General features: G+C 37.2%; 1 protein-coding gene across 5 annotated transcripts in view; it reads right to left on the bottom strand.

The window, feature by feature from the left end:
• The window catches only part of VTI1A (vesicle transport through interaction with t-SNAREs 1A), a 271,283-nt gene that overhangs the window by 231,705 nt on the left and 12,345 nt on the right, over positions 1-27,233 (bottom strand). The gene's annotated exons all lie outside the window — the stretch shown is intronic.

Here is a 27,233-nt window from a genome sequence, read left to right as displayed (position 1 = left end):
CTATACAAAGGGTGGAAAAGTGTTCCTCAAATTAATTCTTTCTGGTAACTCTATGCTCTGAAACAAAAAGAGGCTGAGTACAAATAAAATACAACACAAAATAATAACAATAAGTTTATAAAAGCACATCAAAGAGGAATTAATTACTTAACAACTCGTAGTGTTAAGACGAGCAAAGTTGAGATGAGCAAAGACTCATTAGAGTTCAAAACTAAACTTTTGTGGTTGGTCAAATGGTGCATCAGTGTGTTGTACTTCTAACAACTCCCAGATCTGCTTTCTAGGCAATGACCTTACAGAGGCTGAGTGCACTGCAAGGTGATGCATGCATCTTTTGGGGCAAAGATAGAAGAAGCTGCAAAAACACAATACATTTTGTTAGCCCACCCTAGGAGCAAAACTGATTTCTGTTCTTCCACAAACCACACAGAAGGTCTAGCACAATCTTTTCAAAGAAATCTTCTGATCACTCTGCAATTATTCCTTTTTGCGTGACTCCATTCCATAACACACCATGCATGAAAAGACCTTGGAAACAGTTTCCCTCTGAAACTTGGTAGTATCCTCACAGACCTTAGCATTTGAACTAGGAATTATTTTACTTTTATGGATTACAGAACTTAAAAAAGAAACTTTCATCTGCAAGGTAATTGGAATGAAATTTGTCTAAATAATTTTTTTCTGTTTATTTTTCTGCCGTTTGCAATAGTTTTGGGATTAGTTTTGGTTTTTAACTCTCTTGAAAAATTCAGCATGTTCACTTATATTCCATCTCGTTTCCTGACCAATAAAAGAATTTCCAATCTTGTCTTTGTGACTATAATTTCTTACCTTAGAAATTATGATACCAAAAAAGTGATGTGAAATAATAATGTAACATTGAGTACTGGCAGACATAAAATGATAAAAAAACCTCTCTACGTAGGTAGAGAGAAGATGTCCAATAAAAAATAAACAAAACCATCAATAACTACACAGATAGAAAGAGTGTACAAACTCAAGTAAAAAGTAAAGCAATATTTATCTTCTTGAAAGTCATCTCCTGGTAAAATTTACAGAAAATGCTTCCCTAATATACTCTTAGCAAACAAGTAATACTAGAAAAGTATTCTGCAAGTAGAAATATATTTTTAACTTAATTTCTGTTGGACTATTCCATTTTCTGTGTAATGTATATTGTGATTTCAAAGTTATAGTGTCAGAACTTATTAAAAACCACCCCCTCCCATCATTTTAAGACATTCCAGAGAAACCTTACACAGAACCAGCACAAAAGAGTGAGCAGTGGAACACAAAAGGCCTATAACAACTTCTATCTTAATAAATTAATTTGCATATAATGGTATAAATGTAAGGCTTTAACCAAATAATTAATACTAACTAAAACGGTGATGGTCTGGCTTTGTAGAAAATACAGAGTAGTCATGTCACTTTGAAATTTATTTTTAAAAACATAGAGAGATGAAAAACAGGTTTAACTGAGGCTTGAGCAGTTACAGATACTCAGCCTCTTAGCCTTGGTCCTAATACCACACAATCAATGTTTTTTGTCAGATGCTACCATGATTAACCTAAAATCTTGATGGTCATATTTCATATCTTACAGGAGTAAGTGTACATATAAGACAGTCTCTTCCACTGTTCCACTCTTCCCCTTTGCTCTCCAAATCCTACATACATTTTGAGAAATTAGTGTAATGGCCAGCACACAGAGGTGATGCCAGCCTTTGTCCCTCTTTGTATTAGAGTCAACTTTCTGTATAACCACACTAGATAACAAGTCTAGAAAGGGAACTATGTATTTAAAGAGCAAAATGGAAGATAACATACATAATACAGGCAATATACCTGCACAGATAGATACTTATGTCATTCTAGTCCTGCTTAGTAAATGGAAGATGAAAAAAAGCAAAACTAATGTAATTTTGAATGATGATTTCATTATTTCCTGTGATATTAAATAAGGCATTTGGCAGTGCAAAAATTTTTTCACATTGTTACAAAATTGATTTAAAATTATGATGGTGATGGTGACTATTTGCTATTCAATCTATACCTGCCTGATTTACAATCAATACATGGATTTAAAAAAACCCTAATATGTCTTTAGATTAAAAGCTGTGGAAGACTATATAAACTGTATTGATAGAAGCTGTGCAATGCACAGAAGCACACAGCTACCTGCTTCTTGTGGCCATTGTCTTTTTCTCATATACTGGGAAAAATACTATTCTGCCAAGATCTGAAGTTTTAATACTTTCTTTGTGGAGTTATGATTTTTTAATGTGGAATTCAGAAGCTGAAGCGTAAGTACACAAGATCTACCTGCATCTTTTGACTGTAAAATTGGCATAGGAAGAAATCCTTTGGTAAACAAGTATATGAGGGAGATGGGAAGAGATTGATCAATTGATTACTTTTTAAACAGAAAATGTAAAAAAGCAACTTTCCTGGCAAGATAGAACTTAACAAAACAAACCCGTTCAAATCTCAGTGGCTGGAGTTCTTCCTAGTGGGACTTGATTTGGGAAAAATATCAAACTTTTCTCACTGCACAGTGACAGCATTCCTATCATATTTTCCTATTGAATGAGCAGGAAATATATGAACACCAGCTATGCATCAATACGCTCTTTGACACAGCAATTAGTAGAGGAACACGGCTGAAAGTCTAAAGATCAACTACTTCGGTTTTAAAGTTTTTAAATTCACTTATTAGCAGCATAACATAGGAAAATAAAATACTGCCTTATTTTAAAAGACATAACAGAATTGTGTTGTTGCATAAACCTGATACCATCTATGTGGGCATATCCTTCACTAGCAAAGCCAATGCAAAGGTCAGATACTGAAGTTCTTTGTGCAGAGAGGACATCTTTCTGACTTTAAAGCATCTGTCACAGTATGGTCACCAGGCCTGAGGGAGTTATTTGAGACCTACTGAATTACAAGTAACACAGTAATATTAGACAACACTGTTTCTCATTAATAGAAGAGCTAAGGGGGAAATACTAGGCTTACTGTGCAGTTGCATAGTTATATTAAAAAATTACCAATCTCAGTGAACTCCATGTCACAGTCCATGGTCCACTAAATATTACTTCAGACAAAAAAAAATTGCACTACTAACAGAGCACTTAAAAAAAATTATATCTAACTAAAGAACAGTAATAGTTCACATGAATTCTTAAATGGTATGTGATATTTAATGATAAACATGAGACTTTATACAAGGCCTGAGAAGTGTATAACTATTTCTTCAGTTCGGGTTTTCTGTTCAAACTTCCACAAACGGGTTTAAAAAAAATTCTACAGAAACCCTTTCAACACAACCTTTTGATTTCCAGATAGTTTGCTAGTTGGTTGTTGTATATATTTTAAGTACTATATTTTAAAAACAAAAGTCAAGTGGTAACACTCTGATCCCCAGCTGGATGAGTTATGTATAACCAATACCACATAAAAGTACAGCCTAATATTTGCATTATCTTTAAGTAGGCATATTAATCCAAACTTAAAAATATTTCCATTTACAGAGTTTTTTTCCAGAATGTTGCTATAAAGTGAATGAGACAGAAACATATAAACAGATGGAATCTGTTTATATTCCCAAATAAGTAGTTGTGCTGTTTTCCCCACTTAAGCTATACTATTTCCAGAACTAGTGATCACACCAGAACAAAGGAAGTCTTATTTATTTTCTGCATAGGCTGAAGGTAAATATATTGATCTATTGCCCCAAACAAACCAACCCCCGGCTGCAATGATCCCAAGTTTTCAGTTTGCAATAACAACCACTACTTATCTAAGCAAAAAATTTCACCATTCTTGGAGCCAGAAAGCCCAGACACACTATCTATACCTAACCTGAGTACAATCCTGTAAAAATCACTGCATCCTCTTCTATGTCACATGTAGTCAGGAAAAAACACAATTTATAAAGCTGACTGGCCATGCTAGTTCACATCAAGGGTCTATCCAGTCTAATGTTCAGTATCTATTAAGTACCAATATGAGAAGTCCAGAGAAGAAGTCAAAGTGCTTGACCCCTGTCTGCTATACTCTCCTTGCTCACTCACCTTGTGGTGGACTATGGATCAGGTACTCCCCAACTTTGATGCCCTCTCATGTTTAAAGAATGCCAAGGTACTTCTTTCCTGAATTTGCAAAGGTTTGTTGAAAGTAAGTAATCTTCTGGCTTCCACAATATTCTGTAGCAATGACTTCCATGGTTTAATAACTACTTGTGTGGAAAAATTATCTCTTGCTTCTTAATCTCTCATTCAGTAAATTAATTTAATGCCACCTGACGTGTATTATGAGCAATGGTGAGTAACTTCTTGACACTGCACCTTTCCTATATGACACTTCATTTATATAATCATCTCTCTATATATCCCTTCCCTCTTATCCTAGCTGAAGAATTCCTGTCCATTACCCAGTTCCTCGCACTGAGCTGCTCCAGAGTTTTCATTATCAGTAGTAGACCTATGTTCTACTTCTACAGCACATTTGGGGAACAGGGAATCATAATCACAAAAGCACCAAAGAGTCGTAAAAGTATGTAGGTAGAGAGATAACCTGTCTCAATCTCTATTCCCTTCCTAGTAGTTCCTAAAGTCCAATTTTTTGAGTACTATTGAGTTCGGTCTTTGTATTATGTTTTTGCCAAACAGTAACACTTCCCCATCACTGGTAATGTGATCTTAGAATTGTTTTCCTAACAGGTGCATTATTTTATATTTATCAGCAATAACCTTCACCTCTGAGTTTATTGCTTAATCACTCAGTACTCCTGAAATAATTAATTTAGCTTTCCCTTTTATTGTCTTGCATATTTTAGGAGCATCAGTAACTTTGTCAACTCTTTGTATTAAGAGAATCTAAAAATATGTTGAACAACACAAATAGGAAATTGTGGGACATTCCTGATGAGCTTCCTCTACTGTCAAAATTGACAATTTCTTCTTATCCTTTGCTTCTTATTTTTGACCTAGCTATGGAAGTGTCTTCTCTCTAATGCCACACACAGTAACTTAATTTTTTCTAAAACCTTTGCTGAATGGAAATCTATGAAATCTTATTCATACCCAATAAGCTTGTTAATTTTTCTTAATTAAAGAGAGGTTCAAAGTTGCATACATCAAGAAAAATGCAATGGAGCGAATTAATTAAATGAAGAGTATGAAGTGCAGCTGTATCTTCTAGACACTGACAAGTATTTATTTCCCTAAATATATCCTTAGAAATTCCTTTTCAGCCTCCAAACACATTTGAGCCACACAGCCTCAAGATCTAGTGTATCAATGCATACAATTTTTAATTTATTTATCTTAAAGAGAACCTTTGCTGACACCTAGCAGATAAATGATTAATTGCACTTCTTACCATCTTTGTGGAAGCCCTACAGCTGGTATTTTAGAGCCCAAAACAAAAAGTTTATCCAGATAGAAAATAGATGGCACTCCTATGCATAAAAGCCTACACACTTGCAAAGTAAACAGAAGTGCATGTTACAAGCGTAATAAAGTATTTCCTAAAATTACATCTTTGGATATAGATATTCTCATTTGTACAATTCCAAACATCTGCTCGAATGTGAGTAGATAATAGCCTTAAGACACAAAAATAAATATCCATGCAATGCAGAAAACATTATATAACTTCAGAGCCCTGATGACTTCCTAGACTGCAATCTTTACTGCTAGCACTACTTGAGAAGGACCTCCTTCTACCCACAAAATAATACTGTCCAATTACATATGATGCAGCAAATTAAACAAAGTGAAAGAACCTTAATATGAACCGAAATTACATACTTTTATTTGATGCACTATCATTTTGCAGGCAGTGTGCACCCCTGCTCCTTCCAAAGTTTGACAGAGAGTCTTGGAATAGGTCCAAAGCAAGAGGCTTGCTCATGGCAGAACCATCCCCATCTCCCACCTTCAAATCCAGCTCTGATACTTTTTGCTACCACAGGTCTTCAGTTCAGTTTTCTTACACTTTCACGCTGGAGCAGTGACCAGACATTCATGAAAAAACCCACAGCAAAACCCCCACCATTTACACATGTGCATCCTGCTTCATCATTCTCTGAGTCCAGGGAAAAACACAACTGACTCACCCTCAGCACTACTTCTAATTTGATTTTTCAGTTTCCCTGATCCTGAGCCACAACTTTGATAACCAATTCCTGTTCTAGTCATGCAGCCCTAGGTTGAGATACCATTTCTGGCTCAGGAATCTCTCAGTCACAACTGGGAAAGGCTGGAAGAGTGTAAGAATAGCAACGGTACACACCTGGCTTAGCTTCGTGCTGTTCTCCAGTGATCTTTTACTCACTTACAGAGAAACAACATGAAGCTATGTGGGGTTTTGGTCCAATCTAACACAGTCACCCTTATGGAAGCTGGGGATACCACTGTCTTCTAAAAAGTATGGCATTTGATAGAGTTTTCAAATGTGATGTACAACTGTATTGACTTTTCTAAGCTATCCCAGCTCTCTAATTTTTAGCAATGCATTCCTATAGGAAAATTTTACAAGAACTATTCTTTGCTGACTGAATCACCTGAACTACCTATAATATTATTCTCAGTATTATGTTCTGTAATTTTACCTTTCCCTCAGCTATAATTTCAGTTCCACTTCAAACTTGTTATCTGTCTACCCTATAACATTTTCAAAAAGGAAAAATCATTCCTTTTAGTAAAGATGGAATAAGGAGGTGTGGTTTTGATGTGTTTGGTAGTGATTTTTTTTAAGTAGGAACTGTATAAGCACAAACATCTTCAGAGATTGCAGAGTCATCTTGAATCATGCCCCAGAAAAAGATGATCACTCCTAAAAGAAAGATTTTCTCCAAGTAACATTACAGAATTTCTTGCGTTTCTTTCTTAGCAACATCCAACACTTCCAAATCTTTGAGGTACTTCTGGACCTTTCTCCAGGGATTTAAGGATTAGCTTTGCTATATATAAGTTTCTGATTTTATTACTTCAGCTGGTACATCCACAAACCTGAGAGGCCTCTGCATATATTGGTTGCTTGACTATACTGGAATTTCATATAAAAAAAACATATCAATGAAATTCTCCAAATGGCAAGTGATTCCTTCGGAATTCACAGCTGTTCAAATGCTACCTTGCTAAGACTGAAACATGTTTCTTGTGACAAGATCTTGTCAAAGGATGAAATTTCAAAAGCATTTATATAATCTGAAAAAAACAAGCCCCCCTGAATCATGAAATGAGGTACAGGTTTCTATGTATCTTCCTTTTACAGGTTACACATGAGAATCTGAAAATCCCACCTGAAAAGACATAAGACTAGAATTTTTAAGAGGTCTAAGCTGCTCATCTCTGAAAGCCATTGAGGATTGAGCACTGACTTCTTCGGGGTCCTTTCTGAAAAAATCTCAACCTATATCTTTTAAGCTGCCACAGGTAAAAGCTTACAGCAGCTACAAACGATGGCTTGACAATGGGGGAAAAAAGATGATAAAGATGGCAATGGCAGTAGTCGGAGGTAATGCCTCTGCATCTTCCTATAGACCTAGTGAGAAAGCAGCTTTTGATGGTGGCCTCAGAAGCAGCCTAATCTTCTGCACTGGGGCATGAAGCAGCTGCAGCATGGGCTGCCATAAAGGAGGAAACAAATCATGAGGAATAAAATGAAGGCAAATAGATAGAGAGAGTAGACTACCATCTAATTATGCCTTTGGTGGAAGAGAAACTCAGAGAAAAATCAGGATGCAAAAAGCCTCAAGTCAGCCCCTTCCTCTAAATGCAAAATGGGGATATAAAGATGATAAACACCACTTTGCCAACCTACACCACTTAGTTTCCTTCTCTTGGACTCTCAACTGATAATTAGGTGAAGGAGAACCAAATTAAAATATCCAATAAGGCTTGTCTTCCCTCAAGCCAAATTTCACCATGAAACAGCCACAGGAAGTACAATCACATCACTACAGACCTGGTATTTCCATACTCAAGATGTAGCATGGCTTTCCTGAAACCTGACTTTAAAAGCTGTGTCCACATCCGCAAAGGTTATACGAAACACTCACCCCAAATACTGCATCACTGCATTTATTTGTACCTAAAGAAAGCATTACAGAGAAAAAAAATCATATTAAGAAACTAAGATACCACTTCAAGGTGTTTTCATTGAAGCCATTGCCAAGACACCAATTTACAGTGTTGGTCCACAAAAGGTGTACAGAAACTTTTCACTTTAAAGGAGGACTTCACAAGAAGGACAGTTTCAAAGAAGCAGATCTAAACCCAGGACATTTCACCATTCCACCAAACTGTTTGTTTTGGAAAATATTTTGGTCAGACCCTTTGATGAATTGGTTTTGTTAAGCTGAAAGTCTGGTGAACCATTTAATTATTTTGGGTTCACAACATATAAAGACAGAAACTTGGCTGATGCCTGTAATTTTGTCCATTTCCTGCCTCTCCTTGCCAGTCTCCAGAAGCAATGCAAGTTCAAAATTAAATAAAATGTGTTTGTATATTAAATAGTCTTACATTATATTTAGTTTATGTGTCCCACAACTGCCACAAACTAAGCTGGCATCAGTGTATTCCATATATAGCACAGACATTGCACACGTATCCACACACATAAAGAAGTACATACTCGGGTCTTGCACAAACTTGGGGCATCATTACAAAGTTTGTAAATATAGTAAGCATAAAGTAACGTGCACTTTGGTTGAGTAACCACAGACACTTTGAATGAAGACAGTTCAGTATGATTGCAATTTATTTTGTATCAGCATTATAGCTTACAGTTATAGAAATAGATGTTGACATATCCTGAATTTTCTTCCTCAATCTTTCATATTTTGTTCCACTACTTGTAAACAACCAGTAAGTTTCACTCCATTTTACATCTTACTGCATTCTGATCCTTAGTTACTGTTCCCACATGGAGCACAAGCTCAACAACCCTACAAAAAGAGTCAGTTGCTTGACCTTGCCTTTGTACCCAAAGTTGGAACATTGGGAAGAAGCTCCCTGTTGGCAGACCGTGACTTCCACCAGTCCAAAGAACTCACCTGTGACTGCAGTAAAACCATGACGATCAAATGGATCATGTCACACATTCACAGGAGAGTGACAACATAAGCTTGGGAATGAGACTTCTTTACAGGATCAGGTAGGAAGGAAAGTAGGCCACAATGAAAAGCTCTGATTTAGCCACCAATACTTAAAAGAACAACAAAGGGCCAATGTTGCATTTATCTTTCTCTGGACATGTCCTCCATCCTCCAATTCTGCCCCTTGTGGAAGTCTTCAAATTAAAAATACCTCCCCTCAACTTTCCATGTAAAGAAGAAATCCTCATGTTTCACAGACATATTCATTACACTCAAACGTGTATGAACACTAATGTATTTCCTCTCAAACACTCCCCCACAGTTTACCAAACCATTAGGATCTGAGCAATAAGATCCATCAGCTGTCCAGTTAAACATCCACTTAGAGAGATAACATTGCTGATATGATCTCTCCAGTCTTTCTGCCAAGTTTGCTACCACAAAGAGTGTGTGCCTGTGTGTGGATCACCGTGCTCTATGAGGAGGGAGCAATGGTAACAGGGACAACTGTCTCCTTTTAGTAATCGTGTCTCTAGCTCAGGAGGTGGAAGGCTGAACACTTTTCCTTCCACTCCCAGCCATCTGTTATAAACCTCATAGAGGACAATTCTGCATCAGCAATTATTATTGATGAAACAAAAGTACTCTGACACAATCTTTAAAGCAGGATATTTAATTTTATCAGTCTACAGAGGAACTTATTCTTTCACAGAGCTACTAACGGCAGTGTCTATCATTCACACCCCCCATCCCTTTCCCCAATATGCAGCACATTCTTTGCCAACCATCTCCTCCGAGTTTAACACTGTTACCTACGTTTTGAGGGACAGAGGGGAAATCTGACCTCAGACAGCATTTTACTAGGAAAGCCAGGAAGTCAGAGGGCACTACTACGAATACCACAAAAATAAAATTAAGAAAGGAAAACAGAGAGAAAAAAACCCCACAACCCAAAACACAATAGAAACAATACTTTGTGTTCCTATTTTAAGTGCCTCTCTCAATGCTATACGCATAGCAGCTAAAGGCAAGCTGGAAACCAGCCAGGTCCTGGCTGCCAGCAAAAATTTTGTCACCTCCTTTGAACATCTGAAGTATGTTTACCCAATAGATTTCATTAAATTACACTTCCATTAGGAAGCATACAATGTTGATACTCATCTCAAAGATAAAAGGGATCGCTAAGAGGCATGTCATCCTGCTCCCCAGCTGATTGCTATTTCTGGGCCAATCAAGGAAAGGAGCCAGAACAATACTTAGTTAAAAAAATGCAGCATCTCCCCAAGGACTACATACTAAGAGACTGCAGCTCCATTATCAAAATGAGCATATCATTAATGACAATACACATACAGTACGTTATTTTAATACAACTCATACACAACAAACAAGCTGTATTTGGGTCATTAGCTGAATTTGTAAAGCAGTATTTCCAAGGGTTAGAAACTCCTTATCGAGATATGAAGTTTATAGGTTGGGAGCAGGGAGAGAACAAATATTTTATATGATCCCAAAATCCAGTGACTATAATAACACTGTGCGGTTTGAAGTGCAATGTAGTAGTTAACAGAACAATAGGCTATTCAAACAGAAGCTCTCATTTTAAAGTAAAGCAGAAGTAATTTAAAACACCAGGCACTGTTTTACTAAACGTCTATGAGTGATAATGAAAGCAAAATGCCACTGATGCAGTTTATACTGTATGTATCACCTTTTAATTTATTATTACAGTACAGTTAAAAAAATACAAAAAAAAAAGGACTCAAAGCAAATTTTACAAATAGAAAAAAATCTACAGAAAAAAAATATGCTGATTGTGAGGCAAGACACTGTGGAGGGAATAACACAGGAGACTCAAATACACAAGTCCACTAGATCTGATGGGTTGTTATCCTGTGGTAGGCTGAGCCTTTCCTAGAGGAGAGGAGGAGATATCTTTGTCTCTAAGCATTGGTTTTAGATGTATGATGTTTACTGTGTTTCCTAATCTCCAATTCACATAACAGCTATAAAGGGAAGAGGACAACCCCAAACCCATGCTAATTAAAACCTGAAGAAATAGGAAAGGGCTGGGAGGTGTTAGCTCTTTACAGTCAAGCTCTGCCCCATCCTCTTGCAGCAATCTGTGACTATTAATCTCTAAAAACACTCCTTGCTCAATATTCTGCAATCTAGACTTCAGCCAATCTCTTTCAACATGCAGAAAACCTTTTGGTTTAGCCATATTTGACATATCATATGAACTCCAATTATCCATCTTTTTGCAGTTAATCATCTCACAATTACATTTCCTGCACTTATAAGCATCCAGCTGGGAACTGAGTTTTAATCTAGGAAATAAAAAAAAAGGATTCAGGTTTCTAACAAATTACTTCTAATTAACCAGAACCTTTTCTAGTCATTCCAACCTAAAGACGCCTACAGCAAATGAAAGAATTTATTGTTTGCATTCCTAATGATATTTTAAAATTTCATTTCAATTTCCCCAATGAGTAACTTTCAGGAAATTCACTGCACTTGTATCTACTTAAACAAACATTCTGTTAAGCAGGAAATGCACAACAAAAAACCTCTGGGAAGAAAAAGTGAGCTGGTATTACACTGAGTAGAAATGCTGCTAAATAAAGCTAAAGAACGAGAATGCTAATTAATGTCAACTTCCAGAAATACACTGCAGCTACAGTGCTCAGGCCCTGACAGACTTACTGGGAACCTCAAAACTAGGTTCCCAAGTAACAGTTTAGAAATGAAAGGTTTGTGGGGTTTTTTTCTGAAAAAAACCCAGTTAGTTCTATTGATACAGAGCAGCAATTTGTAATCTGTACAAAGGAAGTGGATTAAATGAAGCCACCTAGTTAAGATAACTCAGGAAACTCAGTCAATGGCAGTTAAACAGCACATGAAAGAGCATTGTCCCACAACTTCCAGTGATTTCCCCAGAGAAAGATTTGGAATAAGAGCCATATAAAATATGCTTATTGTACAATTGGGAACTGCTTGATATCACAGGGAGGTAACATGAGGTAAAATCAAATGTAACAGTTTCATTTACACTAAGTCCTATCAATTTTCTCCAACTGTTTCAGAAAGTCAATGCAACCATCTGACAGAATATGATTGTTGCAAAGTAAAGTATACCTTTCATGTTCTTTGGACAGTCAAATACCAGAGGGTTTTCTGTCAATTATGCAGTATCAGAGATGTACATCCCAAATCTGTCCATCTAACTAACAAAAAGAAAGCAATATGCAGCTGAAAAATGCTCTTCAGAGCTACCTTTAAGTAATATATAAGTCAGTCTAACTGCAGAAATATCTTGCTCAAAAGGTTGGTGTTCATTAATGTACTACCAAAGTTTCCACAATACAAAACAGGACCGCACTAATTGGCTGATTGATTCAATACCAAGTTAAAGGAGTTAATTATTCAGGAAAAGAGTTATTTTTAATACACCTGAAGCCTTCCAAAACTATTAAATTTTATATGCCTGCACTAGCCTCCCATTACTTTGACTTTCATTAACTACCTCTGTAGGCACTTTGGGAACACCAAAACTGTTGGTACATTTTTGTTTTTATTTATAACAGAGGTCCAGTTGTGACTGTGGACATTCTTTAACTCATTTATAATAAGGAAAAAACAACAAAACCAGTAGCAACTTCCTCTACCACTACTAAAATTTAGCAAACTGTAATTCCTGCCACAACAGCAACAGCTTTAATTCCAACACTCCAGTATCACAAACCAATTAACACCAACCTCCCATTCCCAAATTTCTGTGTTTCTGCTTAATCTCTCTCTACGACACACAGAGTACAGCACATTCAATGAGTTGTGAGGAAGGGATGGATTCGCCTTAATAAGATTAACATATACATCCTTAGGTAATACAGAGTCAATACTCAAACCACTGCATCATTCTTGGAGATGCCAACCTGAGAGTTGTGTGAAACATCATGAGATATCTACACTTCCGACCTACCAGTGCACTTTTAACTGTGATACATAAAAGACCTACATCAAGAAGTAGTAAGAATGCTACGGAAAAGTTTATCTTAGTTGTGAAATCGGTCACCAAAAGACAGAATGAAAAGCCTTGGTGACAGATAGAGGACAGTGTGAAAGTTTTTCTTCTTAAAGCCCTCATAAGCCTAAAATGGGAAATTTAGAGACACAATTCACACAGGCCACAGGGTTCAGTAGGAACTCTGCTTGCAGCCATCGGGATCAAGGTGGGCATCCCCACTGTGAAAGCAGGGCAAGGTATTTGGTTTTCACTGCATGTTCTAAGTCAGCACTATGAAATCCCACCACAAATCCTCCACACTGGTATACAAAAGACCCCACATTGCTCACCCAGACTCCAGACCACAGGTAGAGGTGCCCAGGCATGGGACACAAAAGCATTACTTAAGAAGTTCTGATCAAGTAGTTTTAAAAGTCAGAAGGACTGAGGGCGGTGAACTTACAGGTGCCATGGACGTCTGGCAGAGCTGCACAGCTCCCATCACCAGTTAAGTTCAGGTATTTTATCAGCATCCAGCTCAGCAGGGACTACAGCCAGGCAGGGACCTGGGGAGCTGGAGAGAAGCATCCCACAGAATCCCCAGAGCAGGGAAACACAGCCCTGAAATGGAGCCCTGGGCCATGGGTGGGTTGGGGAGGCTGCTCAGCATCATTGAGGGCTGTTGGTGCCCTGAGGGCCCTGGACACCCAAAACTGGCCATAACTTTTGCACGATTGGGTATTAACCACAGCTTGTGGAGAATGCAGAAAAAAAGCCAAGTAGAGAACACACAGTGTATTTACATCACCATGGAGAAGACCGAGGTCAAATCAGAAACATCCTACATATGAAGAAACCCTGATCCAGGTCAAAGCCAAGGACATGTGTCTGTTGTTACAACAAACTGCTCTAATATCTTAGAATAGTTTTACTGGTTTACTGCCCTTGAGCCACACAAGCTCTGAATCACTGGCAAGTTAGGAATGAACAGATGATATTGCAGAGAGATTCAGACGGTACCAGGCAATTATGAAAAATAAAAAGAATTAGAAAAAAACCCACCCTCTCAGCTATAGTCATTTAAGTAGGAACACCACAGAGAAAAGCTCTTAAGTGCAAATCTTTCTTATTGCAGTGTTACTTTCAGTGGCACATGAAACAGCAATGATAACAGGCTCAAAAAAAACTTTGAAAATAAAGTTAAAAGATACATGTAACTTAAAACTAACATCTTTTCCTACACAGAAAGGTTAAATTGTGGGGTTGACATTTGCATTTGTTACGTTGTCAACGTTTCCTGCCTATCAGCCTATGTACAAACAATATCTAAAGATGTCATCTACATATTTATACCAAAGGAGTTTATGAACAAGACCTGTCAGTATATTTTAACACCTTTCCAAAACGTCAGCTTTCATCAGGTATAAACACAACATGTTTAATTTATTAGTTTGGTTTAATATAAAAAGTTGACAATCATATGTCACCATAACTATTGATAAGGTAAATAAGAACTACAGGAAAATGTCAGAAAGTTATTAAAATATTTCTCAGCTTCCTGAATCAAATTGGATTTATTGGCTTTTCTCTGTCAATAAGTGCATCACATATTTTTATTCATATGGCTATTTTTGAAGTGATGTGTCCAACAGTGAAGCTTACAGACAGACTATATATCCTGGAGAATTTGAATTCTACTTTGAATTTTTGGGGCAGGGGAAAAGACTTTATTAATGTTAAAAAACATCCAAACAAATACAAACACATAAATTTGTTCACCTATACTTAAACATATGCCAACGATTTCTCTTTCTAAAATATACTAAGCCTCATAAAAGTTACAATATAAGGCACAAGAAGCTTTGAATACAACTCTGAAGTTGAGCAAAGCAATACATTTGTTTGCACTTTCCACAGGAGGTGCTTGATTCAATTCCCTCAAGAAGATTGCTACTATCAAAGGTCCACCTTCTTTGTTTATAATGTCAGGAGAACAACCTATTCTGACTTCTTTATAGATACTTCCCCCAAAAGTGTAACAGAGGGCAGCACAGCCTCTTTCCAAGAATTTCATCCCCCCTACCAGTACACAGCCAAACATTTCACCAGTGAGTCACTCTGGCCAGATTGCAACAGCTTGCTCTATATGGGGAAAAAACTAACCCTTATTTATCTGAATGCAAGGACAAACTCCATTGTATAGATTAGTTCAAACACTCCTGCCCAAGCCAAACTCAGGCCAAATGACAGCCAGAGGCACAGCAGAGTTTGGGTGTTCACTGACAGTTCTTCTTGCTGGAAGACGCTTTTCTTTTTGTCAGCAAGTCCCACTCTACACCTCAGCATTAGATACAGAGAAGGATGTTACTATTATACAACCAAGCTCATACCAGGATTTGATACTGTGGACGTCAAGAATGTGGGCATTTAAGCAACCTGGTCTAATGGAAGTTGTCCTTGCCCACAGCAACGGATGTTGTAACTAGATGACCTGAAGGTCCCTTCCAAACCAAACCATTCTGTGCTTCTGTGATACTTCAGGCCACAGAAACACATATCCTGTTTTCCTTTGTCTGGAACAGGGTACCAGAAGGGGAATGGAAATTTCCACAAGGCCCAGATTTTCCACAAAGGAAGAAAAGACTTCAAAATGTAGTCTTGCTCCAAAAGGATACATTTAATTACATCAGGACAGGTAGCATCTTGGAGTTCTTCCACTATTGTTTCTGCAATGTGCACGATTACAGTTTTTATTGTAGAATAGATTTGGCCCAGTTCTTAGACCAAATATCCTCACTTCAACATGTTCAAAACTGTCTGAAACACCAGCCTTTCATCCACACCCTCATGTCTGTTTGGTGTATGCCTAAAATGGAGTTTCCAGTTCACTTTCCTCAAAAAGCAATTCTATTCAGGCTCACGTGCAGTAAGTGAGGAAAATTTGGGGATTCACTTCAAAAATCACAGTACTATCAAACCAAACACTACCACTGTACATGAAACTTCAGTTAAGACAATTTTTAAAACATACAAATGGCTTGCAAATTGGTCCTGTATTATAAGAGAAGGGAACTGAGCAGTTCTGACCTTAGCAAGAGTACTTTTTAGGCACAAATTAAACGTAAAAACTTTTAACATTTGCCCCAGAAAGAGAAGCGGAAAAAGCAAAGGGAAAATGAGGATGGAGAGGAGCAAATTTTCCCTATGCTCATTCTAAAATCCATGCATTTTAAACCAAGAACTCTACAGGGCACAAGTGCCGAGCCACCGATCTGCATTGCTGAATGCTACACGTGTAACTCATGAATGGAAAAAGGGGACCTTAATAATAGGTTTGAAACTGACTCCAAGAATGGGTCAGGAGAAAGATGCAGCCCAGGTGCCTTCAACTGAAATAAAGATCTAACAGGAGGACAACATGACAGAAGGTAAGAAAAAGACAAAAGGAGCACTAAGGGCTTAAAAAGGCTGGGAAAGCAATTCAGGTTAGCAACCCCTAACTTAATCCTGACCTTTCTGTAACTTTTTACCTTGATTTAGTTGACTGAACTAACTTTGTGGGAAGCTTACACAACTGAACCAGAGAGTCTGATTTCTCCTGAAGACTGGTTGGAAAGAAGAGAGAATCCCATGGTCACTTGGGGGTATTAATAACATTGAATTATGAACAATACAAAACAGTCATTACAAATCAAATATATTCTTTTGATTAAAAAAAAAATCCTACCACTATAGTTAAGTCCCTGTTTTAGCATTATTAGTTTTACTACCAACCACATTAATCCTAGATAAACACTTCTTCTTTAAAGATGCTAAAAATTATAACAGACACATATTATAATACGAAAATCCAAAATTTCAAAGAAACTACTAACGGAACAATCCATAACATTGAAAGTAACTTGCATTTCTTAAACAAATAAAAATAATCACAAGAAACACATTAACATAGCAACTTAGTTATTTGCAAAGTTCTATTTAGTTAATACTTATTATTACAGTGCCAAAGAGCTGTAGCCATGTGTGAGAAACCCCTTTGTGCAAGGCACTCCACAAATAGGAATCCCCGTGACGAAATATCTGCAGTTACACGTCCCAAAATACCACCCATCATTATGGAAAGTTACTGTTCCGATTTTGAAATAAGATTATTTGCTTTGATACTAATGCAATTATTCTCTCTTAAATCAAATATTAAATACCACTTTTTTCCTGGTTGTTGATACACCCTAGCAAAGGTTACAGCTCGATTTAATAATGGCTCAAATCTTCTACTCATGAATCAGTGAAAAGGAAGGTGTTAACTTCATAATGCAGGAGCATTTTCTAACTAAGGCCCAAGCCAAGACCCACCAGACACAATACAAGCCTTTTCTTTAACTTGCCAGAATTCTCATTTGAGTCTTTAGTGAACAGGTACAAAGCCTGCAATTGCAATTCAGTGATTTCCACGCTGACCGGGAGGGTAAGTTGGCAAACACTACCCTTATTCATTCTAGTCTTAACTTCTCAGAAAATAAAAAAAAACCCAAAAAACAAAATAAAGACATGTTGGAAACTTGTGGGGATTCAGAAAGCAAGGACAAATGCCACTCAATGGGAAACATGCAGAGCCCACACACACTCCCCAATTTCTTTCTCTTTACGTGCCAGGCACCAAATATTTAGTTAGCAAAACCTTTTTTTCATTACACACATCAGAAATGTTACTACAGCAGGAAAAATTATTCTGTTCTACTGCTGATCCCAGAGGCCACCTGCTATATTCCTTTTTACTATCTGTTCTTTATATTTCTACTCTAATTTTCATTGATCACCTCTTTTAGGAGTGAAATCTCTGTAGGATTCACTAAATATTGGAAAAGGCCTATTTTCCTAGCACTGACACCCTAAAGGCGGTTTATAAAAACCAAATGAAAAGTAAGGGAGGTGCTGCATTTGATCCACTTATTATAAATGTATACAAGTATTAAATTGTCAAATGTACAAGTTTAGATCCTCTAGCCTTTACAGGGATTTCCTCCCTAACTGAGTAAGAACAGCAAGTTTAATTTGATTTTGTGGCCAAGAATCACTTTTTGTTGTGGTTTCTACGGCAGCTTTAAGGGAAGCTGACTGTACTTAGGATGGACTATTAAATTATTGCAGAATACAAATAAAAAGTTACCAAACAAAAGAACAGAGATATTCACACTTTTTCCATATGCTTCACATAGTAAAAAACGTTACTGGGAGGAGGGAAAATCATTCAAATACACTTTCAGCTGCATTTTTTTTACTTTATATTCCTTCCTCACCAAGTCTTAAGCCAGAAACAAGACAACACGTCCACTGCTACAAAAGCCCATCTCCTTTTTCCCTGTGCTAGCCAGTTTTACTGAACCATAAAGTTCCTTCTGTGTATATTACTGGTATGTTAAAAAGAACCAGCTTAGAGCACAAATGGGAAGGTTTTATCTGAGAAAACAGGATAACATTGTGCTGTTTAGCTTTTAAATACCATTTTTAAACGCCTGCAGCTAGAAAATATTAGACATATTTAATATTTTTCAGGACAAATTAAAGTCTACCTACACAAGGGAACAGCACTCTATCCAACACTGAAGACATCTGCCTAAATATCTACTCTGTTCTTGGGTTAGAGTCTGTGGGAAAGGTAATAAGAAAAATTTACAATTTCTGTTAAATTCAACCAACATTTGTAAGAAAAAAGGTAAAATTAATTGATTAAATTATTTTTCTAAAGAATACCTGGCATTATTAAATTCATACTAACACATTAGCTTTTCACAGAGACTTCTTAAGGTATTATAGTCAATTTCTTGAGAAAAAAGCCAGATATGGAATTTAATAGAACTGTATCTCTAGTGCACTAAATTTCAGTATTCCACTTTTGGAAACACAAAATCATAAAAATAAAACTATGCATAACATGATACCTGGCAATTCTGATTTCTTGAAAAACACATAAAAGTTAACACATAACATCACTAAAGCAGTGCTATGGAAAGCATCAGAAAGAGCAAATACATCCATCACTGTTTCTTTATTTCTCTATTAACAATTCCAGAATACATTTGTATTTACAAGAATTTTCAACTGGCAAAGACAATTTTTACTATGCCAATAACATTATCATAAATTTATAGCCTGTCTCCTGTTATTTTATGGCAAAGGTTTTCAGCAAAAAACAAGGTAACTAAAATATTATTGGTACTAGCAGAATATAAAGAATACTATTATTTGTAATGTTTGACAACTGTTTGACAACTAGACATACAATACATCCAGTTATGTAAAGAGATTTTTTTTTACACTCTAATATTAGCCTATGATGCCATCAGTATTTCAGCAAGCATTTAATATGTAAGGATCATATAAAATTTTCCCCTTGAATTCTGATTGAGAAAATATCAATATAAAGCACAAACCTCTTTAAGTTGGGTAGAAACAGTTACTTTTAACAGCAGTGCTTATATTTCAAGTTTCTCTTCATGAAAGCAACAAAAGCAAGCAGGCAAAAAAAAAAAAAGCCATTAACCACTCGTTTGCCAAACTAATTTTTGGCATGGGACAGTTAATCAGTCACAAATAAAAAGTTCACCATTTACCAGATGGCAACTTCACCATAAAGGGAAGCTATTTTTGACCATGGCAATTAGTCTTCTCATGTTTCAAACACTAAATTCTATTTTCACATTAATTTTTAAAACTATGTGGCTTTAACTTAAAATAAACTGTACATCAAAAGAATGGAAAATAAACAGCCAGGAACACAATTTGACGAATTGGATTTATTTAGTTTATTTAGCTAAACAGGGTCCATTGGATCTCTTTAATAGGCTGACAGTTGCACTGGGCTGGTTAATAAAACATTCAACACAGTATCTTCAGCCAATATAGAAATGCAAATCCCACCAGAAATATTTTATTCATGAAACAGTAATTTCAGTTACTACCAAAGCAAAAAAAAAAAAAAGAAAAAAAGGAAACTGTGGGGAAAAGGGGAGGGAGAACCGACGGCACTTGCTTTGCAAACAAACAGCGCCACCCAGTGTCACTCCCTGGACAAACACACCGGGATACCTGGAAAAGGCTGGAATTCATCCCTCCCGAGTCAAACCCAACCTTCTCTCCATTTTTTATGCTTTACCAGTAGCACATGTCTCTCCTTACTTTGCAGTGACATGTAAACTGGCTTCGCTCTCGCTGGGGAAAATAAAAAAAAACTAATAACCTGTTAAGGATCTTTAGAGTGCAGTTGTAGCTTGAAAAGCAAACACTTTCCAAAGGTGTGGGGTTTTGCTCAGCTTGTCTGATGTTTCTTCTTGTAATCTTTAAGTTTCTAACTCATGATAGAAAAACCAAATCAAACCTCTACTTAAATGAGTACAAGTGAGCAATACAACGAAGAGACAGTGAGATACACTCTGTTCTGCTTCATTCATCACCGCACCCCACACCAATGTTCAAGCTACAGAACCTTTATTACTGCTGCTATCAAAGGCAGGACAGTGACAGTTGCTTCTTTTTGTGTGGCAGGTAGGGGAGTTATCACTAGATTAAAATAAGAAATCACTGAGAAAGTGGGAAACAATAAACCCTTCCTGCTTCTGCCCCCCACCAAAACAGCATTTACCTTCTGTTTATGAAGACAATTTACTCAGCAGCTGGCTAGAAGCAATTTTGAGTGGGCATGGCTTCTTCCACTCTCTGCTAGAAACAAGAGCAAACATACTTAATTCTACTACTTCGAGAAGTAGAAGTTTTAACATAAGAACAAACTTCATGGTAAATATAGAAATTATAGTTCTCTACCTGGGAAAGGCTGATGAGGGCTGGCATCCAGACATGTCTACAAACTGCCAGCATGTTTAGTGAAAAAAGCAGAGGTGATATCATGCTGAATTTCTATTAGATGCCTTAAAATATATTTTACAGAAGGATTTCATTCTGCTACAGACCACTTTTCAGCTTAATTTAGTATAGAAACATTGTGTGTATGCAGGGAGAAAGGAAAGAAGCATGACTGCTTACAGTGCCCTGTATGAGTCAATATGCCTTTCATTCATAGCCCCCAGCCAGACACAAGAATTATCAGACTAACCAAATCACTTCCTGCAAACACTTTTATTTGTAATCACTCAGCCAAGTCTAGAGCTCCACAAACTGGTTTTTCTTAAAATCATGTGCATCAGCTCCACCACAACTTGCTGAAGGACCAACAAAGAGCATACCACAAAACTCACCAGTCTTAGCCCTCCGTGTTAACAGATGAGCCAGATCTCTGGAGACAGACACAGAATGTCAAGGGGGAGTTGGTTGAGAGAAGAATCTAGTTATGGAATTAGTTTTATCGACATTAAAAATTTGCTGCTTGGTTGCTCTTACGCAGCATATTATCTCTTCACACATTGTGTTATGAGATGCATAACACACTTATTGGTCAAACATGGGAGGATTCTTTGTAAGCAGTATCTACAGAATTACAAAACCCAGGAGGTAAGGTGTGCTTCACTAGTGTGGTCTCAGGAATTTCAGTTAAGATGATCATAACCCTTTAGGTTAATTATAAATAAAGCATGTTAACTCCCATCTTTCACACTTTCCTCTAAGGAAAAGCATCTCATCACTAGTAAATTCCATTATGAAATAAATTTCCTTCCTTCTCCATACTTGCATACAAAACTATAAAAAAATGCAGTTTAGGCTTTGAATGTTACTAAAACAAAAAGAAGAAAAAGAGAATATTCTTCCCTGTATCACTTTTTCCCCATTTAAAAAAGCAGTATTACGAATAAAGTAATTGCAAAATGTCAAATGCCTCCATCTTCTTCCCCCACAAACCCACCAAGGCAGGCACACAAGTGAAAACAAGTGAAGACAATATGTAATTTGCCTCTATAGAAAAGAAGTTGGTCTAATACTCAACTGCAGCCAGGCAGACATATATCACATCAGAAGTTATCAGAAAAAGGAACAGAGGAAAAAAACCCCAGTGTCTCTGTAAGGAGCAGGTTGTGTAAAGGGTAGAGCACTGATTACTTATCTCAAGGAGGTGATGCTATCTATAAAAACAGCAGAGTGAAGGACATTTTGTTCACAACATGCTTCTCCAAAATTAGGTTGTCAAAGTACATGGTCAGATAATTCAACTCCTTTCTTCTGAAACTTAATCAGTTCAATCTTGTGTGCCTTAGAACAAATCCTCCACAGCCCTGCTCCAAAGAGCTGTACTACTCACATAGTGAAAACTGATCTGGTTTCAGTTTCAAATTTGTGAACAAGATCAAGTGTCACTACAGGCATGTGAACCTGCCCAGGCAGGGTGTTCATGCATACATGGTGTGTTCACATGGTGAGTTTCCTGTTCTTAATAACATTGTTGGGGTACAACCATGAAGATGCACATACACCAGTCCCACATATGGTTTATGATTTTTAACTACAAAGCAATAAAGCTTTGCTTTATAAACCAAAATAATCCAGCAGCCACAGTCGAGCCTTTAAAGTTTTAGTTCAAAGCGGAGAGCTAGGAAAGACTCTGGCCATGAAGATACAGGCCACTAACTTGTCCTTTGACAAATGTTGTTCATTATGCTCATAGTATTTCTCTGGATAGGTGACTGAACCTGAAATAAGAGTAGCAGTATTTGCTACTAGCAGCCAGAACATAACAGACACAGCTGTAGCAGTTGTCCAGGTGAGCTTCTGGACTCAGGTGGTACTTGAGCATTATAGAAGGTAGCTAACTTTATCAAATGAAATTCCATGGCTTATCTCCTTAAATGTTTTTAAAGCTTAACAGCAGTTGACATTTTAACAATGATCTTAAACAGAATCTGCAGGAGGTATGAAATGTGAATATATATCTTCATTATTGACTGAACTGAAGCTATTGTTAAATGCCAAAATGTTTAAATGTTTAATCGAGTTTTATACAATATATCTGTCTATTTAACTTCCCCCCCCTTTATTTTTGCTTTTAAAGGTTATTCTGAAAGTCAAAATAACCAAGATCAGTACCAATTCTGAGAATTTAAAAGGAATGAGCACTGTCCCTTGGGCTGATAAAAAACGCTACCTGCAAAATTTACCTCTGTGCTGCTGAAGGAACAGGAACAGTTCTTAGGCTGCTTCCTTTATTTGATGGGTATTTCTTCTTGTTGAATATACTCATCTCATTTTCAACACTGATTATGTAGTATTCATTTTTGTAATAGGAATATTTCCATATAATGTGGTCTTACTGGATTTTTATATTTCCTCATCTATTTGAATGCCTTACATTTCAGCTGTAAGTTTTTCAGGAGAATGCCTGCCTTTGCTTCTTTCTACTTTATGTGCCCTGATACTGAGCCAGTACATGGAACACTTGGAATGGATGCAAATGCTAGCAGATAACCACACATTTGCTAAGTTTACATAATCCCATTTTTACATGGACTGGGATAGATTTATGTCAAATTTATGTTTATAAAATATGGAAGCCTTTTACCAGTGCATATCCCCACTGTTTAAAGATCACTGGCTGCTTCCAGGTAACAATTAACAAAAAATGCTTCATTTGAAAGAATAAATCCCACCTATAGTCCTGGTACTTAAAAGACTTTTTTTTTTTCATTCAGAACTTACTTCATGCAGGCAGGCACCATGGGCATTGTACATCTGAAATAGTTGGAAAAAAATAATTGCAAGCTTAGACCACTTAATAGTGCATTAGTAGATGGAGGAAAACGACCTGCTTATAGGAAGACTGTTTCAAGTTTCAAGAACTCTTTAGCAGGTGGTGCTAAGACCTGAATCAACCCAGAAAGCACAAGTATGTGTTCTGCAACTCCGCGTGGGGCCACCAGATAGAGCCATTACCACGTACCACGGGCTCTGCAGCCCAGCGAGCCCGGCCGGGCAGGAGCCCCGGACCCCTGCAGGTCTGGGAATGCAGCTTTCCTGACCTAACCTGACCAAAACTCCGCTACAAAAATGAGGTGCTGGTATATGCTATTGAAAATGAGATAATAAAACCAAGATTTACATCTGCAAGTTAAAAAATAGAGCATAGGGTTTATCCGTTTTACTCAAGTCTGAAACTTGGCCTTTCGAGACGTATACAGACATTTTGTAAAGAAGTGTGACTTTATGCTTGCCCTGTTCTTGTATTTCTCCCCAGGCATCTGCTCCCCACAGAAGACTGCAGAGCACTGGGGCGAGCAGCAGGAACCTCTGCTGCTTGAAGTTGAGGTGCAGTGCTCGCTCTGTGGATTTTCCCCATCGGTATTCACAGTGCTGTGCTTTTGGAGTACTTTTAAAGACAAAATCGAGCTATTCTTTTTTTCATTATCACTGTTCCTCTTCAAGAGGGATGATCAAGATAGAGCAATGTGGCTTTTTGTCCTGTGCAAGTTTGGAGTTGGCCTCCTGCTATCTCAAACCATGACAGTCCTCAGATATGATTTATTGCAATTAGTGAGTTACAACTTCTCGGGTGCAATACAGTGCACAGTGTAGATGTCATTGGCTTCACACACATCCCAGGACTGCAGAGCACTGGTAGCAACTTGTTCCTATTTGATTAAAAAGTTAGAGACAAAAAACTCACGTTTGGAGTAACTTTTCTAAGTACAGATCTTAAACCTGTATTTTTCAGAATATACTTCAGCATAGTAAATTGTATAGAAAAAAATCTCTATAAATTCATAAAGATGCCACAGCACATAATAAATGATATTAAAGTGATAGCATTTTGTCAATATTACACATACTGCTTAAGATAAAATAAACTCACCAATTAGATATTAAACATCACAAATAAACCTTAATGTTGTCCATCCTGCAAGTAAAGAGCGGGCAGTCCACATACCTCAGATTTCCTTCTCCTAACTTTTAAACATGTTGCTATGCTGCTGTTTTCCATAACTGCTTGGGTGAGGGCAAATTTGCAAGATGCTATAAGGCATAAAAATAACCACAAGATCAAAACTCATGTTTATTATGATGAATATAAAAGAAAACTACCAGTGCCAGGTCTGCATTCACTTTATGTTTGAAATATAGAACTTAATGAAAAAGTATATTGAAGTATATAATTTTTGAAATTGATTTAAAAGGAAATACACATTTCAAGATGATTGAGAAATGCCCTCTGCTCTGCTCTGCTTGCATGCTACTTCACTTGGGAAGAAAGGCCAAGCCAAATACAGTGGTATCCAGCTGAGATTCCAACTCCCTTTATAAAGAACACTTAACTTTGCAAGCTCACATCTGTGTGCCTTTTAGAAAAGCCAAGAACTTTGACCAGGGAACCTGTAAGTTGATCATAACCCAAAACTGCCAGTATCATTTCCAGTCATCTAGAAATGTGAATTCATTTTATAATTACTTAGATCTGCTTTTTCTAAAGGTATGCTACGGCTCTTACATAAACTCAACACGCTTTGCTTACAGTCAAACAGTTCACAACTCATTCAGGACAATATTCAGGCAGAACAATCAAAAGCACTTCCATTGCAGTAAATATTTTAACTTTCTACCTTTGAGAGCCCTGCAGCTTATAGAGTAAAAATAGTATTTCCCTTCCTTCCTCCTCTTCCCTCTTTGAACTCACAACCGAATCATTTTGTTATATAGTTTCCAACAAGTTGCTATTTGTCCGGATAATAATCCAAAAAGATCCTTAAATCCTCACATACAAATTCAGAAAAATGTTAGTATTTAAAAATGGAACTATGTAGGGCATTTAAGGCATTGTAGGGCATTGTAACAACACTATTTGCTATATAAGTGAGATTTTTTTTCAAGCATAGTTGTTGTTTTCTTACAGTACTTTGCTCCATCCTTCACATCACTTTTTCTCCTTGATCTTCTGCTGAAGATCCTTAGGTTTGGGGCTGTTGCTTTTACCCATTATTACTATCTGTTCCTTCCCCTTTCTCGTGTTGCTTTCCTTCTTCACTCTGACCACATTCTTGCATTCATGTAACTCCCAGTGCTAAGATGCATTTCCTCACACTCATTCCTCCTCTTCTGTACAGTGTCCAGTTCTGAACTCTCTCATTCGCTATTGCCTGGGAACATGGAAGTACAAATTCCACCATTTGTCTACATAGAGAAATAGGCCAGCATCAAATATATGCTGACAGTAAATTCTCTCACATCTGAGAAGATAAACAGCATTCACTACTGGTCCAGAAGCTGCTCTCTTTGGGAAGCCACTGTTCGGCCAGATGCAATTCCTACAGTGGAACAGCACGAGACTGTCCCAAAATTCAGATGTGAGTCTTCCTATTCTAACATTCCTCAGACTTTACAAACTGCAACCATCTTCTAGCTAATACATTTTTGTGCAACTCCTCAACTTGGCAGAAGCACAGAGGAGTGACAGTCAGCTGGATTTCTTGGCTGCAGGTATAAACATCGACTCCCCAGCCCCTGAAGGATTAAACTGTTGCCAGCAACCTGAGGAAATTCACAGCTCTCTAGTGAATGGAAAATACTGCCACTAGTTAGTTCTTTCTCCCTACCCTGGAGGAACTGAGCTGCTGCCAATTAACATAGCTTTTTCCTACACTTTGCAATCCCTTTGAACTTTTTCAGGATTTTACAGAAAACAGTTTTGTCTCTATGTAAATCTATTCAGTACAAATCCCAGTCACAAAAAAGGACTGATAACTGTAGCAGAAGCCCCTAGACAAGGGAATCTTGTTAGTTTGCATCCATTACTCAAAAAATGTAGTACTTATACCAATTTGTACAAAAGCCAAGAAGAATCTAAGAGCAACAGAAAACACAGTAACAAATGAAGTGCACATGAGAGAAGCTACATTCAAAAATTCCACAGATTGGAGATTATATTGCTTTTCATGTTACTGCCTACATTACTACAAGCTGTCATTCCTTGAGAAACAGGATTAAAAGCTGACTACTTTGCATACATCATGAACACTCACGGTATTTAATGGCAGAGAAACAACTGAGATCTAGGGCAAAGGGACAGAAGGCTAGAAACTGGAATATTCGTATGGAATTGCTACAAAAAGAAAACTTTCTCTTCCCCAGTTTGATTTTCATCTGTGCACATATACAGCAAGATACAAACAGAACTCATCTCTCACA

Source organism: Manacus vitellinus, unplaced genomic scaffold (assembly GCF_001715985.3).
Source record: "Manacus vitellinus isolate BGI_N305 unplaced genomic scaffold, ASM171598v3 scaffold_15_pilon, whole genome shotgun sequence".
Classification (NCBI taxonomy): domain Eukaryota; kingdom Metazoa; phylum Chordata; class Aves; order Passeriformes; family Pipridae; genus Manacus; species Manacus vitellinus.
Note: the sequence above shows the minus strand (reverse complement) of the source record. Positions and strands in the feature narration are given on the sequence as shown.